The sequence below is a fragment of the Sceloporus undulatus genome, chromosome 2 (assembly GCF_019175285.1).
Source record: "Sceloporus undulatus isolate JIND9_A2432 ecotype Alabama chromosome 2, SceUnd_v1.1, whole genome shotgun sequence".
Classification (NCBI taxonomy): domain Eukaryota; kingdom Metazoa; phylum Chordata; class Lepidosauria; order Squamata; family Phrynosomatidae; genus Sceloporus; species Sceloporus undulatus.
Genome location: NC_056523.1, coordinates 110,766,005 through 110,783,175, shown reverse-complemented (window position 1 = coordinate 110,783,175; position 17,171 = coordinate 110,766,005).

Sequence of the window (17,171 nt, the reverse complement as noted above, 5' to 3'; positions counted from 1 at the left end):
ATGCCCAGATGGAGCTCATCGACAAAGGCAATCAGGGCAGTCTCAACTCTGTATCCCACCCTGGAGCCAGTTTGAAATAGGTCCAGATAATTGGCTTCATCCAAGATAGCCTAGAAATGGAAGGCAACTGCCCTCTCGATCACTTTGCCCAAGAATGGTAATAAGGAGACTGGCCTATAATTGTTTCTTATTGAGAGGTCTAAGGAGGATTTTTTTAAAAGTGGTTTTACCACTGCTTGTTTAAGCTTAGATGGAAATTTCCCTTCCCTAAGGGATGCATTAATTATAGATTGAAGTAATGCTGTTACTGCATCCCCTTCCTGGGCAGTCAACCAAGATGGGCAAGGATCGAGGGGGTATGTTGTCTTCCTTACACATCCAAGAAGCTTGTCCACTTCATCAGTATTTACAAACTCAAAATGATCCATTCTAATATGGTCCACGGAGTCACTGGACACCTCTCTTATAATTTCTGTTGTAATACCGGCGTCAAGAACGACCCTTATCTGAGAGATTTTATAAGCAAAAAAGTTGTTGAATGTGTCACAGCAGGTTTAGTTGGTTCTAATAAAGAGTTCAGGGTGGGAGACCATTGGGTTAACTCTTTAACCACCCTGAACAGCTCTGCTGGATGAAACTCTGCTGATGCAATACGAGCAGCATAGAACAAATTCTTTGCTGCATCGACTGCCACTCCATAAGAGTCAAGAAGAGCCTTGTGGAGTGTCTTGTCAGATAAGCGGCGATGTTTCCGCCAGTAGCGCTCTAGTCATTGCACGGCCTGCTTCATTTCCCGAAGATCTTGAGTATACCATGGTTTCTTATCGGAAGCAGTTCGGAAAGGACGCTTGGGAGCGATAATGTCTATGGTCTTATTCCAGGTATCAACCAAGGCTTCAACAGAATCACCGTCATTCCCAACCATAGAACCCTCTAGGGCCTCCTAGAACCTTTTGGGTTCCATCAGCCTTCAAGGGCAGACCATTCTAATAGGTCACTACCCCTGAGGGGGATCTGGGTAGTGGCCTTCAGTCCCACCTTGTCCATGACAGGGTGGAGGTTTTGGGGTTTGTAGGTTAACACCAACACCTTGAATTGAGATTGGAAGCAAAGTGGAAGCCAGCGCAGTTCTTGCAGGACCAGTGTTATATAGTCTCTAAAATTCACACCTGACAACAACCTGGCTGCTAGTGTCCTCCCACCTAAGGTGTGTGCATTTTCTTTAGGCTACTGTTCCCTTAGTTCAGTTTAAAGCCTTTAATCCTATTATCATTATTACAAGTCAGGTCAATTTTAAGGATGAAATTGGATCTTGGGAGTTCCTTCTCAGAAGATTCTTGTTCTTCATAAACATGCTGTTAGTTGCCCTATTCAGGCTTTTTAACTGAATAGTGCTTTCTGATGTATAATTTTAGGTCATGTACTTTAAACTCATTTTCCATAAGTCTGATTCCATCACCACCACCCATTCTTTTTGGTGTATCCACACTGAACTCACCTTAGGGCAATCCTATTCATACCTTGATCCAATAGGAGACGCAAGTAAGAAATATAATAATTATTATTACCCTTTTCCTGTATACTGGCTTTGAGGAGTAGAATAATTTCTTGAAAACTGCTATGTGCTTTAAGACAAAATCTTTATTACTCCATCACTGCCACTTCTAACAAAAAATGTTCAAAGCTTGCCTAAATACCCATATTAGGGAAGCTCATATGGACAAGAATCTCCTTCTGACATCCATGGTATTTATTATTATTATTATTAACCTTTATTTATGAAGCGCTGTAAATTTACACAGCGATGTACATGCAATCTTTTTAGTTAGACGGATCCCTGACCTCGGGCTTACAATCTAAAAAGACATGACACAGAAGGAGAAGGGAGTGGTGGAGGGAAAGGGTAAGAGGTCCAGCAGTTCCTCTCTACCTCCAAGGCCTGGACCAAGGCAGATGGACTGGAGGGAGGGCTTGGGTTCTTAATGGATGGTTAATCATTTTCCAGGGAAAATACATACTCTCAAGTAGGATAATGCATATACAGTACATAGCAATACAGGAAATGGTTTGATAAACAGGCACCAAAAGAACATCAAATAGTAAGCGACAGTTATGCAATGCCTGGGAAGGCTTCTCTGAACAGGATGGTTTTCAACTCCGTTTTGAAGCTGGTTAAAGAAGTGATGGCTCTTGCTTGTGGGGGAAGAACGTTCCAGGAGTGAGGGGCAGCAAGTGAAAAGGGGTGAATCCGAGATGGGGCAGAGGAAATCCTGGGCTGAGACAGCAGACCTTGACTACCAGAACGGAGGGCCCTGGTGGGAAGGTGAGGAGAAAGAAGGTCTGATAAGTATGGAGGGGCCAGTCCATGGAGGGCTTTAAATGTCGACAGCAGGAGCTTATACTGAATGCGGAAAGGGAGGGGGAGCCAGTGAAGGGATGCCAACACAGGAGAGATGTGGTCAGCGCGGTGGGTGGAAGTGATAATGCGTGCAGCTGAATGCTGAACAGAGATTAAAGGATGGAGGTGAGAGAGAGGAAGCCCAGCCAGGAGGATGTTGCAGTAATCGAGTCGTGAGACCACTAGGGCATGGACAGGGATCTTGGCAGTAGAGGTGGAGAGATATGGTCGGATTTTGGCAATATTGTACAAAAAGAATCTACAAGCCTTGGCTGTGGTCTGGATCTGAGGGATACACAACAGAGAAGAGTCAAAGATAAAACCAAGACTGCGGGCTTGCTGGACTGGTTGAATAGAAATGTTGTCCACAGAGACAGAAAAGGAGAGTTGAAGGGTGGGCTTAGGAGGAAAGACAAGAAGCTCTGTCTTGGACATGTTGAGCTTCAAACGGTATGGGATCCTTCTGCTGTTCATTTGCCATTCAGATGAAAATTCAAAGCAAACTACTAGAAACTGTTTTTTGGTATTTTGGAGCACAATGTTTGCACACTTCCTTAAAAAGTTAGTCCCATTATGTCCTGTAGGCTTACTCCCAGGTATATGTGCATGCAGTGCAGTTTTATAGCATAATCCTAAACTTATTTACTTGGAAGTAAAGTAAAATACTGTATATACTCATATATAAATCCAGAATTTTTAGTAAAAAAAATTGACCTAAAAAACCTGAGTCTACCTATCCATGGGTCAATGTAAGTAATGTAAAAAAAGGGAATCATCCCTTGGTGAAAGGCAAAAGGGTAATCTGTCCTGAGAGCACTGACCCTCCTCTGTTCTCTCATCCATCCAGCTTTTAGTGGGAGCACAAATTGCTGAAATTTTGTTAAGCTCTTTGGCATCATTTTCCTTTGCGCCATCCTATACATGCTCCTAAATTTTACCCTTGACTTATACATGGGTCATATCAAAATCCACCATTTTAGCCCCAAAACCTGACCTTGAATTATACATGAGGTCGACTGAGAGTCGAGTATATACAGTAGGTCCTACTATATTTAAGGATGTTTACTCCCTTGTAAAACTAAGACTACAGCCTTCATCTTGTCTTTTCTGGATAAGGTGCAACTTTTGCACAATAAGTAAAAAAATGTTCCTTATGGACTTATCTGTTTCATCTGAGAACATGTTTGCTATAATTACTGAACATTAGATTGGCTTTAGATATTAGTTTATCTGCTAAATTTTAGCATGACGGAGGCATTTGTTTTGCATAATTTGGGTTATCAGATGAACATGAGATACTAGATAATATTACACCATTGCTTTTGCATAGCTGTGCTATCAGATTAACCTTAAATATTCAAATATTCATACCATGTGCTCATTAAAGATAGCAGTACACCCAAAAGTACCAATCAAGATGTACCTTGGTGTCAGAGATCCTTGGCTTCTACCTTGAAACACACAGAGACATGTGCATTACACCATGTTATCTAATAACATGCTTACCCAATAGCATTATTTAATCCAACTGATTCAGGCATTAGCCTAGAAAACAATTACATCAGAGAATGAAAATTTTGCCAGGGAAAATTCACCTCATGATCACCATTCCCAAGTGAGGGACACATGGGAACATATTGGTAGAATTGTTTCCTGTCACAAATTAAAATCAGCTCAAAGAGTTTTCAAAGTAAAAAGCAGACAATCACAATAAAAATAAAGTAAAAAGTAATAAGATGGTAGTATGGCAGAACAACTCTTTATATCAAGCATAGTCTAATGCGAGGGTGGGGATAAGAAGAGCATACAAACTATTGCTAGAGATCCCCCAAAAATCAGTCAATAAGGCTTCATTCATACCAGTGAAGAGGAACATAGTAAAAACAAAACAATTACAAACACCAAGGGTGTGGCACAATAAAGTCAGCAAAGAGTTATAGCCTTGTTCTTTAAATGAACATACAAAAGGCTTCAGAAGAGACAAAACGCCGGGATGTAGCCCCATAATTTTTATGTGAAATGCCATATATTCTGCCAGGGCAGACTTTTGGGGGTCAAAATGTGCATGTATGTGTGGAGTTTGCAGAGTCTTGGATACTTAAAGAGCTTTGGCTAAAGTATAAAGGAGCCGCACTGGGTTGGATGATATTTCTCTATAGCAGTCTTTCAGTTATGAAAATTATTTACAAAGACAGAGGGTTCCCAGTCTTCCCCCTTTATATATATTCTGCAAGGATAGCAGAAAACCTCATTATTGAAAAGGTTTCCTCAGTCAGGGATGCCTAGCTTTGCTTTCTGGGTGGCTGGAGAGAAGTGATTGGACAGACTTTGTGCGAGTATCTAAGTCCTTGGGTTGCTTTGTTACATTCTTTCTATGAACCTTGTCTGAGGAATGACTATCCACCACCTCTATTTTAACCATGGGTTGTGCAGCAGGCAAGAAGATATCACTTAAAAACCATGTTTTATTGAAAAACAAAAACACGTTGTCCATGTTTGAAAGCCTAAGGAGCAGGGAGTGAGATTTTTTTTTAAAATCAAAAAATTTAGTAATATAAAACATTGTCTAGACAGAGTGCCCCAATCCAGTGGGAATCTATGCACAACAAATGAGAGATCCATCCCAAACTATGCTATATGACAAATCAAAGACAGAAAGATGTTTTGGATAAGAAAATAGCACTTCTCCTGCACTGTACACACTTGTCACTGTCTAGAAACATCCCTCCTTCCTTCCCAGCCTAGCCTATAAGTGTCCTAGAATTTAGTAAGAATTCCCAATTTGTCTGTTCCCGCTTCCATCCTTGAAGTCACCCAATGATTAAAAAAAACCCTTTTTATAAGTTTTTTTGTGTGGGTTTTTCGGGCTATGTGGCCATGTTCTAGAAGAAACTATTCTAGAACATGGCCACATAGCCCAAAAAAACCAACAAAAAACTATGGATGCCTGCCATGACAGCCTTCGACTTCAGAAAACCCCCCTTTCCTCTTTCCTGACAACCCTGAGAACTCCCTCCTCCATTTACAACAGGAACTGAATGACAAGTTCATTCAGTATAACGACATATGGACCATTGGCAAAGTTGCCTTGATAGCAAAACAAAGACAAAAACTATCCAATGGGGGAAGAAAAGTGAAATGCTCACTAAAATACATGCTTTCTTTTGAGAAGGAAAATGTGTTCAGGTGGTGGGATGGGACAGAAAAACCCAGAGAGGAAAATACGGGTCATGAAAGAGCACAGGCAGGGGTTGCCATCCAGAAAGGAAATTTCCCTTCAACTAATTCACATTTCTGAAGGCAAATATAATTACAGGGCTTAATAAATCCCTGAAGTACTTCAGGGTTGTGTGCGGTGAGATTCCCTTATTCTAAGTAACAGCTCACTTTTACCTTCCAAAGGAACAGTGGCACAAAGAGTTGCTCCCACACAACCTCCTTTATTTTAATGAAGAGCAGAAAGAACTGCCCCACACCATACACCTCACATAATGAAGTCAACCATTCAGAAATGGTTTTCTTTCCTCCCCCCCACCATGCAAAAGGCAGGTTAATCTCATATTTTGATGAAGGAAGCTTATATGATGTCATTAAGCTGTTAATAGCAGCTGGCTTCTGTAGGGAACAAGCATAATCCAAACAACAACAACAACAACAACAGCAACAACAGTGCTACAAGAGATGTGGGCTGTATTGGGCATCTGACAAAGGATTACTTAATCCTTTCCCTGAGGAAAGTAAGTGCAGTCCATTATTTCATCAAGGATGATTATTTGGGCAGATAATACCTCCATCCAGCTCATTCTCCTAACTACTCAGACGTAACAGGTAGAATTCTGAGTTTCTCTGGTGTTCCTTTGAAATTGCTTAATTTTATATATACATATAAATGTAGGTTATCAATTACTTGCACTCTCTTTCAGTTCTCTAGGTGGAACAATAACAGAATTGGAACAGGATTCAGACATGATTCCTACAAGGATGTCTGGGCAAAAACTTGGCAGGGTAGCATATGTTTTGCATATAGAAAGGCCCAGGTTCAATGTCACAGGGACAATAGATACTAGGCTAGATGGACCAATAATCTGAGAATAAGGAAGTTTTCTGTGTTTCTAACCCACACTTCTTCCACCATCCAGATGTTCTCTACTGGTGCTTTGGAATTTGAAATCTTCTAGATGTTCACCTTCTCCTAAACCCACAAAACACAAAAGAAGAACAACATCACTTCCTGGTGTCTTCACTCTGTTCTAAGTAGGAAGAGAAGAATAAACCTAAGATAAAGATGGCTGCAGAGGTGTTTTCAGTGGTCTGTTTCCCTTAATATTATGGGACGATGGGGGAGCATGACAGGGCTGTGCTACTCCAAAGTATGTTAGCTGTAAAAAGAATGGGTACAAGGGACAGACATTGTATGTTTGCTTGGGGGCATGTGAAGCCTTTCAGCATCTTTGCTGTTCCCAATTTGTTGCTGTTGTATACCATCATTGTTTTTTCTAATTCATCCCCACTGTCCATTCCCTATACTTCTCACAGGAGCTTATCGTACTCACTTTTGCCCCCAATCTGGGCACGGACAGGGGACACACGTGGTTGAGTGAAAACACATTTTATCACATGCCATACTGTCTTCAAGGCATCTCCATGCCATCGCCCAGCCCTAAGCCGTCCCCAATCAGGGCTCAGGCATGTGAATTTTGAAAGACAGAAGCTTTCCAATTGAGCAAATTCACACGGCAGAGCCCTGACTGGGGATAGCTTATGGCTGGGTAATGGCATGGGGACACCCTGAGAACAATATGGCATGCGATAAAATGTGTTTTCACTCAGCCACACGTGTCCCCTGCCCGTGCCCATATTGGGGGCAAAAATGTGTGCAATAAGCTCCACAGCTATCCAGCATTCCATAGCCGTGAAGCATGCTTAGCTTTAATTGGACTGAGCCTCACCCTAGGTAGGGTTTTTCTACTTTGGTGAGAGCATTTCTGAACAGCAGGGGGGACGATTTCCCACTTATACTGATACCACCTTATTGTGCATGGATGGTGCCATTTGGTCTTCATGAGAACTGGCACTTAAAGAATTTAGTTCTAAGTGATGAAAACTTTAATTAATGTGAAGTTTATTGTTAAATAGCTCAAGGAGAAGGGGAAGAAAAATCCATTAGAATTAAACCACAGAGTATGAGTCCCTGGTAGCTACAAAACAGGGAAAGGAATGAAAGACTAGTATAAAGTAAAGCAACTAGTTCAGTTGTTCTCAGTATTTTAGAATAGGAATTCAAACAATAAAACTGGCCTTGAAAGACCCCCACCTGCAGCACTCAATCCATAATGTCTTGGCAGTCATGCTGTGCTGGTTTCAGATACAACAAGAGACCTGTAATCACTAAGACTGGGAGATCCACCTTGAAAGGTCAGGAAGAACAGGAAGTGGGAAGGAAGAAGAGCTGGTGGGACAGAGTTCCAAACAACTACGGCTTTATTGACTACGGCAGTAGTATGAATCCAGTTTTATAACGCAGGACATGAACCTTGCTGGAACTAAACCTGTTTCTCATAGCAAAGAAAAAAAAAGGAGGAGGAGATGAGACTAACCCGATAAGGTTATTTAAGTATGGACCTGAACAGACAGGCCAAAATAAAGCTGCTTCCGGTCACTTTGGAGGTATGCTGTTTAAAGGACACACACATCTTACGAGGCCAGAAGTGGTGCCAAAGCTTCACTCCAGTCCTTAGGACTGGAGCATGTCTTTGGCGCAACTTCTGGCCTCTTAGGACACATGCAGCATTTAAATAACATACTTCCAAAGTGACCCGAAGTAGCTTTATTTTGGTCTATCTGTTCACGCCCTATGTCTAGTCCCTATGTCTATTTTTTGGAAATATGGTGGGAGAAAGTCAGACAGCATTCTGCTAACAGCAGCACAAGAACTGTTATGCAAACAGTGTTTAATATTCTAACAGGTCTACAATTATTTCTCACTTCTGCAACTCTGCTACCCAGCTCCCATCCTTATTCACCAGAGTATTTCTGATTACAGAAGACAAACATACATTCCAAACTATCATAGAAGTAAAGTCAATGCCCATCTGCCATATTCTGAGACATTTATTTTAAGGGCAAAGAGTGTTCATCTATTCATACAGTGCTTTGGAACGTTCTAGAGGTTTCAGTGAAATCCCTTCCTTTTGAAAGAATTCTTACAGGGTAGTAATGGAAAGAAAATGTATCATTATTCAACCCCCCAAAATGGGTTTCTTGGTGGCTGGGAAAATCTGCTGGGAATAATAACAGGTGAGCAAGAAATCTGTTTTCTGCACAGACGCACAAAAATATGTTTTCTCACCATAAAGTAATGCCTCTGCAGTGCTTCAGGATGTTAGAATATGGAAAGAATATTGTTAAATATTCATTTTTCTCTTGCAGTTCAAGAAAACTACAGGCATACCCCAGTCAATAAAGCCTCTAGCAAAGAAGCTCCTTTTAACAAGGCCTTTCGTGTCCAGTCAGCTCAGGCCCTTTTTCATTCTCTTGGCTGGATTTTTTTTAACAGCATCAGTGTTGGGAGGATGGGAAGAAGGGCTGGAGAAACAAACTTTTGGTTTTGGTTTACAGCAGCATATCTGCTGTAAACAATGCAATACAACTGAAGCTGTGCGAACATCTAATTCTACGTTAGATATGTGTGCCTGCCTACCACAGGCAAAGTAAACAGTAGCCACCCTAAGAATTCCTTATTCAGCATGCATGAACAGGAGAACAGATAAAAAAGGGGAAAATAGATAAGTTGCTTCATTAGCTACCCCCAGTATATTAAAAAACAAAGAAGATCTACATTCCTTGATGTATTTTGGAAGAAGCTTTCCAGTGGTCTTCAGAAGGTTCACCAAACGTATCTGAGGAAGTAGACTCAAGTCTAGGAAACCTCATGCTACCAACTTCTGTCTTTCATTTATTCTCAAAAGTGCTGTAAGCTCCCATGGCACAATGCTTTTATTTGGTTATGCAAGGCTTAGCATGCCTGGTTGTTCCATTTAATACATGCATATCACTAGTTTTGGATAAAAAGTATGCTAAGGCCCAATACACACTGCCAGGAAGCAGTGGCCTGGTGGCGATAGTAGGGTTCAGGGCGTGCACCAACTGCATGTTCCTGAGCCCTACTGTAAGACGAATGAGTGAGTTCTGACTCAAACCCAGAGCTGAAGAACCGAAGAACCAAGGAATTGTGCTTTAAACATAGCTAAAAGACCAAACAAGATGGTTCCGCGCAGAGCACTGATGTGACGAAAGTATTTGGCAACCGAGGCGAGGAAAGTCTGAAAACTTGGAAGCTGAAGCGGGGTGCCGTCCAGGTGTGACGAACTATGACCGGGAAGAACCTTACCTCCTGAGTCGCCATGATGAGGAACTGACAGGACAATGGAGAGCTTTGAACAGAATGAGCTGCTTTGAACACGGACTGATCTGAACAACCTGTCTGTCCTCCCAAATAGAGGAAGTTGAGTAATGGGCTGCAATATTGCAAGACTTCAGCAGCCAAAAGCCAGAGAGAAGAAAAAGTATAAAGACCCTGGACTGTCATCTCCATTTTGTTGGCATCTACCGCGGCAACGGTGTCATCCCCAGCCTTCGAGAACAACTGATCAATGTTCGGCGGAAGGAAAGTGTGTGTGAGTATTGTATGAATGTGTGAGTGAAAGAGCTCTTGATAATCAATGTTTGTGTTACTTGTGTGATTCAATAAATGTTACATGCATGGTGTTTAAAACCAAATTTGGTGTCTCAATGTCTTTCTCAGCCTTGCTGTGAATAGGTCCACGGAGGGAGAGGTTCTCATCACACGCTCTCAGGATAAACAGGTTGCCCTTACAATCTTGGGCATAACACTACTACATGCGGGCGGTGCCACTATTGTGTGTCACCGCCCACACAGTGGGGGGGGAAGCGTGTTGATGATGTGTAGCACCCACACATCTCTTCCAGGAACCGGCGTCATAAGGGCTGCGATGCAGCTCTTACGACAGTGCGAAAAGGAGCCACTCTAGGCAGCTCCTGTTTTGCTGCACACTGGTGCCTTGCCGTTTGGTTGCTGTGACAATGCTACATGGCAAAAAGGGGCGGCGTTTTCCCACCTGTCTGTACTGCCCCTAAAACATGTTGAACTGCTGTTCTTTCTTATGGTATAGGAAACTATCCCTATTCCTTCCATAATATTTCTGCCTCAGGTACAAATTTTTCTGTTAGAGAAGTAATGCCTAGGAACACATATAGTTTGTTATCTGAGGTATACCTGTATGATAATTATTCATCGTCACATGTAGCACAAACTAGTCATGGTTTTACAACCCTACAAGGGGCTGGTGCTGTCCAAGTCCCACTCTGCTGCCAAAGCCTCACACCAGCTTGAGTTTATACAGCCATGTGAAAGAGCTGTATTTACATACAGATGGAGCAGCAGAGCATATGCCATGGGGATTCCTGACAGATCCAGAATCCTCCTTCATGTGGAGGAACCACAGTGTTTGGGACAGTGATTTTTCATTCTACAACTCCCAAACTCCCCACACACATGCTGCCCAGGGAATTCTGGGAGTTATCATCTAAAAAAGTAGTTTCTCCAAGCTCTGGGAAGAACTCTGTGTACATATGCTGTTCAGCTAAGAAATGCACAGCTGGCCAAGAGTTGTTGCTTGTACAATCATCAGCAGAGTGGTTGGCAGGAACAACCCTATTCCTAATCTCATGAAACCATGATGAAACAATAATAGAAACCTATTAACATTGCTACACATGCTATAGTCAGTCTTGTTTCCTAAGTGATTTTTGGAGGAGAGGGGGGAAACTATGGTATCCTTCAATTGTTTGGTATGCTGTAAATATGTGGCAATTGCTATGTTCCTATCCCTATTGAAGGCCTTGGAGCTTATCATCATTGCTAACTTTGATATAGTTGCTCCCTTAGTACTGTGTAGCATTGCCATTTTATCAATTAGTCTCATGTTTAATGTGTGTTATGTAAATAATGCCCTCTATGCCTTTTGGAAGTGCCCATTAACAAGGGGTTTGTCGACATGCGGTATTAATTACAGTCTCTTCAATATCCAGGTGATGGAGGGGGAATTCCTAACTTGCATTCCTTTGCTCAAGAATAGATTCCACAAGTCATCAATGATGCTGGGAGGTTATTAATTTAATTATTGATTATGATAACACATAAATAGCCAACTTCTGAAACTAAAAAAAAACATTTTGTGCATGGCAGGGGGTTGACCTAGGTGCCTTTGTGGTCTCTTCCAACTCTGTGATTCTGTACAGGTGCAAAGTAGTATTGTGATAGAGTAAGCCTTAGTTTGAGGGGAAGGTGATGTATAAATAATGATAATGATGAAGTCCGATGATGATGGGTGAATAGAATCATAGAATCATAAAGTTGGAAGAGACCACAGGGGCCATCCAGTCCAACCCCATGTCATGCAGGAAAACACAATCAAAGCATCCCCGACAGATGGCCATCCAGCCTCTGCTTGAAGACCTCCAAGGAAGGAGACTCCACTACACTCCGAGGGAGTGTGTTCCACTGTCGAACAGACCTTACTGTCAGGAAGTTCCTCCTAATGTTGAGGTGGAATCTCTTTTCCTGCAGTTTGCATCCATTGCTCCGGGTCCTAGTCTCTGGAGCAGCAGAAAACAAGCTTGATCCCTCCTCAATATGACATCCCTTCAAATATTTGAAAGGGCTATCATATCACCTCTTAATCTTCTCTTCTCCAGGCTAAACATCCCAAGCTCCCTAAGTCGTTCCTCATAGGGCATGGTTTCCAGACCTTTCACCATTTTAGTCACCCTCCTTTGGACACGCTCCAGTTTCTCAATGTCCTTTTTGAATTGTGGTGCCCAGAACTAGACACAGTATTCCAGGTGGGGCCTGACCAGAGCAGAATATAGTGGCACTATGACTTCCCTTGATCTAGACACTATACTTCTATTGATGTAGCCTAAAATCACATTGGCCTTGTTAGCTGCCGCATCACACTGTTGACTCATGTTCAACTTGTGGTCTACTTGGCCTCCTAGATCCCTTTCACACGTAGTTTCATTCAGCCAGGTGTCCTCCATCCTATATCTGTGCTTTTCGTTTTTCCGCCCTTAAGTGCAGTACCTTACATTTCTCTGTGTTGAATTTCATTTTGTTAGCTTTGGCCCAGCTTTCTAGTCTATTCAGGTCATTTTGAATCTTGATCCTGTCCTCTGGGGTATTAGCTATTCCCCCTAATTTGGTGTCATCTGCAAATTTGATAAGTATGCCCCCAATTTTGTCCTCCAAGTCATTGATAAAGATGTTGAATAGCACTGGGCCCAGGACAGAGCCCTGTGGGACCCCACTGGTCACTTCTCTCCAGGATGAAAAGGAGCCATTGTTGAGCACTCTTTGGCTTCGGCCAGTCAACCAATTACAAATCCATGTAACAGTTACTTTGTCTAGCCCACATTTTACAAGCTTCTTTGCAAGAATATCATGGGGAACTTTGTCAAAGGCCTTACTGAAATCAAGATATACTATATCCACAGCATTCCCTTCATCTAATAAGTTGGTAATTTTATCAAAAAAAGAGATCAGGTTTGTCTGGCATGATTTCTTTCTCTGAAACCCGTGTTGACTTTTTGTGATTATGGAATTGCTTTCTAGATGTTCACAGACTTTTTGTTTAATTATCTGCTCTAGAATCTTTCCTGGTATCGATGTCAGACTAACTGGACGATAATTGTTGGGATCCTCTTTTTTCCCTTTTTTGAAGATGGGGACAACGTTTGCCCTCCTCCAGTCGGCTGGCACTTCTCCTGTTCTCCAGGACTTCTCAAAGATTATTGCCAATGTCTCTGATATTACATTTGCCAGTTCTTTTAATACCCTTAGATGTAGTTCATCTGGTCCTGGAGACTTATATTCGTTTAGGTTGAACAGGTATTCCTGTACTATCTCTTTACTTATTCTGTGCTGAAATTCCTCAACATCACTTTAATTACAATGATTCTATTCTACAGAATGCTGGGATTTGTATTTTGGTGAGGCACCAGAGCTTTCTAACAGACTAGGTTGACCACTTTACCAAATTACAAATCCCAAGATTCTGTAGGATAGTGTCATGGCAGTTAAAATGGTGTCAAACTGCTTTAATTCTGTAATGTTGGTACACAGAATGAGGAGAAGGAGGACAACAACAACAATAATAATATGATCTTTACTGATCTAGCATTACATTGTTTGGCACCCATACAGAATGTTTTGAGTTTTTAAAATCTGACTTCACACACAATTTCCATTATTTTGACCACATCTTTGTAATATAGGATAGCATAACTGGTGGGTGTTGGGGGGATTAAAACAGAGATGGTGACATCCGTGAGACCACCTGGTAAGTTTATGGTTGAAGTGAGATCAGACTAACTTCCCAACACACCGTGTTAACTAAAACATTATACCACATCATAATTGTTTAATTCTTAAAAAATATTTGCTCTTGCAAACCTACAAAAATGAATAGAAATGATATCTATATAAATAAAAATGTAAATGTTCATTTGTTCAAAATTTTAAATCTCCAAAAGTTCTTCACCAATTGCTTTGAAATTTTGACATAACTTTCCATTCAAGTACATGCATGTTTTTATATACTTACTATGTTTTTATATACCTACTATTATATAGATGTCACACCTGTGACAGGTAAAAATATGTTGTTGTTGTTTTGAAAAAAAACAGCACCATGCAACCTCCCCCCAATCCAGTTAGGAATGGCAAGAGAAATCACATCTTCTGCCCTTCCTCCAAAAAACAGAAAGGTTCTGCTTAAGAAAGGGCCATTGGCTTCCACATCATACACAGGAGTAGCAGAGAAGGCTTTGCTAGAGAACTTTCAATGCTCTCTTGTCTTGTGATTTAGTTGCCTCAGTGCCAATAGGCAGACAATAGTACTAATAATTGTCCAAGCAAGCAGATTGATCAATTTCCAAAATGCACATCCAAGAGCTGTTTGTTTAGGAAGGAGTGGCATACATCATGTCCTCAATTCCTGCACAGTGCTGTCACGCCACCCACACAGCTTCAAGGCTGAAATCAGTTGTTTTCTTTCTCCTGCTCCTAACACAAGCAACAGGATGCCCAGGGCCTCCATAGGTCACCTGTGGAGGAACCGTTTTTTCATTAAAGTGCAGGAGGGGGAAATCAGGGGAAGCTGGAGCTTCCAGTGCAGCCAAAGGAAAACCTACACCCTTCAAAAAACATCTTGAACTGCCCTTGGATGCAGAGCAAGAAAAGGTGTTTCCTGCTGGGAGACTCTCCACAAAGCCTTGTAGGAAGCTTAAATTATAGATGTGTGTTTATTCAAGTGTCAAGTGGGTGTGTGACTCATCTTCACAGAAGTCAGGGTATAGCATAGGAACTGCATTATCCAAACCACATTCTCAGAATAAGTAATAATGAAAGCCCGAGAATTGCTCCAAGAGGCTTGAAGATCTACAAAACTTCAATGATCATCCTCCTTATCTTAATGGGGAATTCTCTCCTTCCCAGTCCTATTACAAATGGCTGCAAATTCACAGTCCTCAAGGCTGCAGAGGTGCATGCCAGTCATCTAGAGTGTTTTGCCAGTGTCTGAAAACATTCTCCAGACAACTGGCAAAATAGAGAATTGCAAGCATCAGTGAGGTGCCAAACATGGCTAGTGTGTCAGCCATGCAACTTGGACACTCTAAATTTGATAGATCAAGATCACATTTGGCATAGGGTCAAATGAAATGTAAGTAAATTGCCAGCTAAATTATACCATACCAAATAAAAATTATAACATATCCTTCTTTGCCGGTAGGACTGACATAGAGCAACATAGGGGAAATTACTTTGAAGTGGATAGTTGAAGTGGAGTTATATGTAATTTGAAATATTTTTGCACATATAGTTTGCTATAGCTGCATATGCCACAAACCATGGGACTGAACTACATCTGTGAAACTGCATGAGCCCTTGTCTTAACCTTAATGTGCTGTGTATAGATTTCAAGAAATCATTCCTTTTATTATGGGGTACACAATAAATAGCCTAAAGACCCCAGATCCCATCTGAACTTGGAAGCTAAGCAGCACCGGTTAGTACTTGGAGGGGAGAATGCCAAGAAAGACCAAGTGTTGTAGGCTACATTTTAAAAGACGGAACTGGCATAACCACTTCTGAGTATTCCTTGTCTAAGAAAACCTTATGAAAATCATGGGTTACTATAAGTCAACAGGCAACTTGAAGACATGCATACACACACACACTATACAAACTCCCCACCAGTACTCCATATTTTGCAAAAAATTGCATGCCTGCCATGAATTATAATCTGGAGATCATTCATGCCCTGTTGTATATCAAATCAAATGAAATCAATAAATACATTTTATTGATAATCTTAATAGCTAAACTTTTTCTCTCTGAAAAGATAAAAGTGACATCCTCTGCATCCTCATAGGCGCTTGCTGGGTAGTACTGACTAGCAGACAGCAAAAGAAATAATCTATAAGGAATGAATTATAAGAGAAAATAGGGAAATATGGAGTTCTCCAGATGTTGAACTGCAACTCCCATGAGCCCTGCCTGTACAGTCAATTATGAGGAACAATGGGCATTGTAGTTTAATCTCTGTACAGTCAATAGATTCATGCTTGAGGAAACTTTTTCTGGACTGGGCAAACAGTGGTAACAAGACAGGAACTTTATTTCATCATAATCCAGAGGTTTAGCCCAATGTTATGGCATTGTGCAAAACTGTTTTTTTTTTTAAATATGGGATTTTATTTGTATATGGTATTAGCAAGCCAAAATGAATCATACCTACTTGCATTAAATTATTTACTCACTGTGAATTTCAACGCACAGCCAATTACTTTCCATTTAACCTTAAAAGGCAGATTTTTTTAAAAAAATCTAGCGAATGCTAAACTACAAATGTTCTCTTTGACATGCTAATGATATAAAAGTCTACAGGAAGATGAGGCTATCAATGTCTGTTAGTGACCATGGCTATCTGCTCCCTCTAGGATCAGAGGCAGTATGCTGGGGAACATGAGTGGGAGGGTGCTATTGAACTTAAGTCCTCATTGTGGGTTGGCCAAATGCATTTGGTTTGTTGGTTGGTGTGGAAACAGAATGCTGGACATGGTAGGTAATTAGTCTGACCCAACAGGGGTCTTCTTCTCTTCTTATCTATACACATGCACATTCATTTACACAGGTTTCAGGAAGACACTCTGGCAACTAATTGTACTGAAGAAACAGTAATGGAGATTCAATGGGACATAGCATGTCAAATTGTTGACCTATCATATCTATAAACTATTACTATATGGGTAATATGCTCTTTATGCCATTGATTAATTTGATTTGGCACCTGCCGAGAAGTAACCTAATTTAAGCCAAACAAGCATTCCTGTTGCAATTGGATTTTTCTTTCATCCTAAATGGACTGAAAAAGCTCCCTGCAGTAACCAAGCAGTGGCTCTGCAAAGTGTATTAACCCATACTTTGCCCACCCTCATCAGATACCCACCCAATGAGGAATATGAAAAAGGGCTTTCAGTTAAGCACCTGAAAGGTAGGCCTGCAGAAATCACCTAAGAGAGCCGTTAGCTAAGAATAAGATATTGTTCCTTGCAGGGCTATGTAAGTTGCAACCACAAATAAGCTGAATGATGTGGAATTGTAGAACACAATGGCATGCACACAGATAGA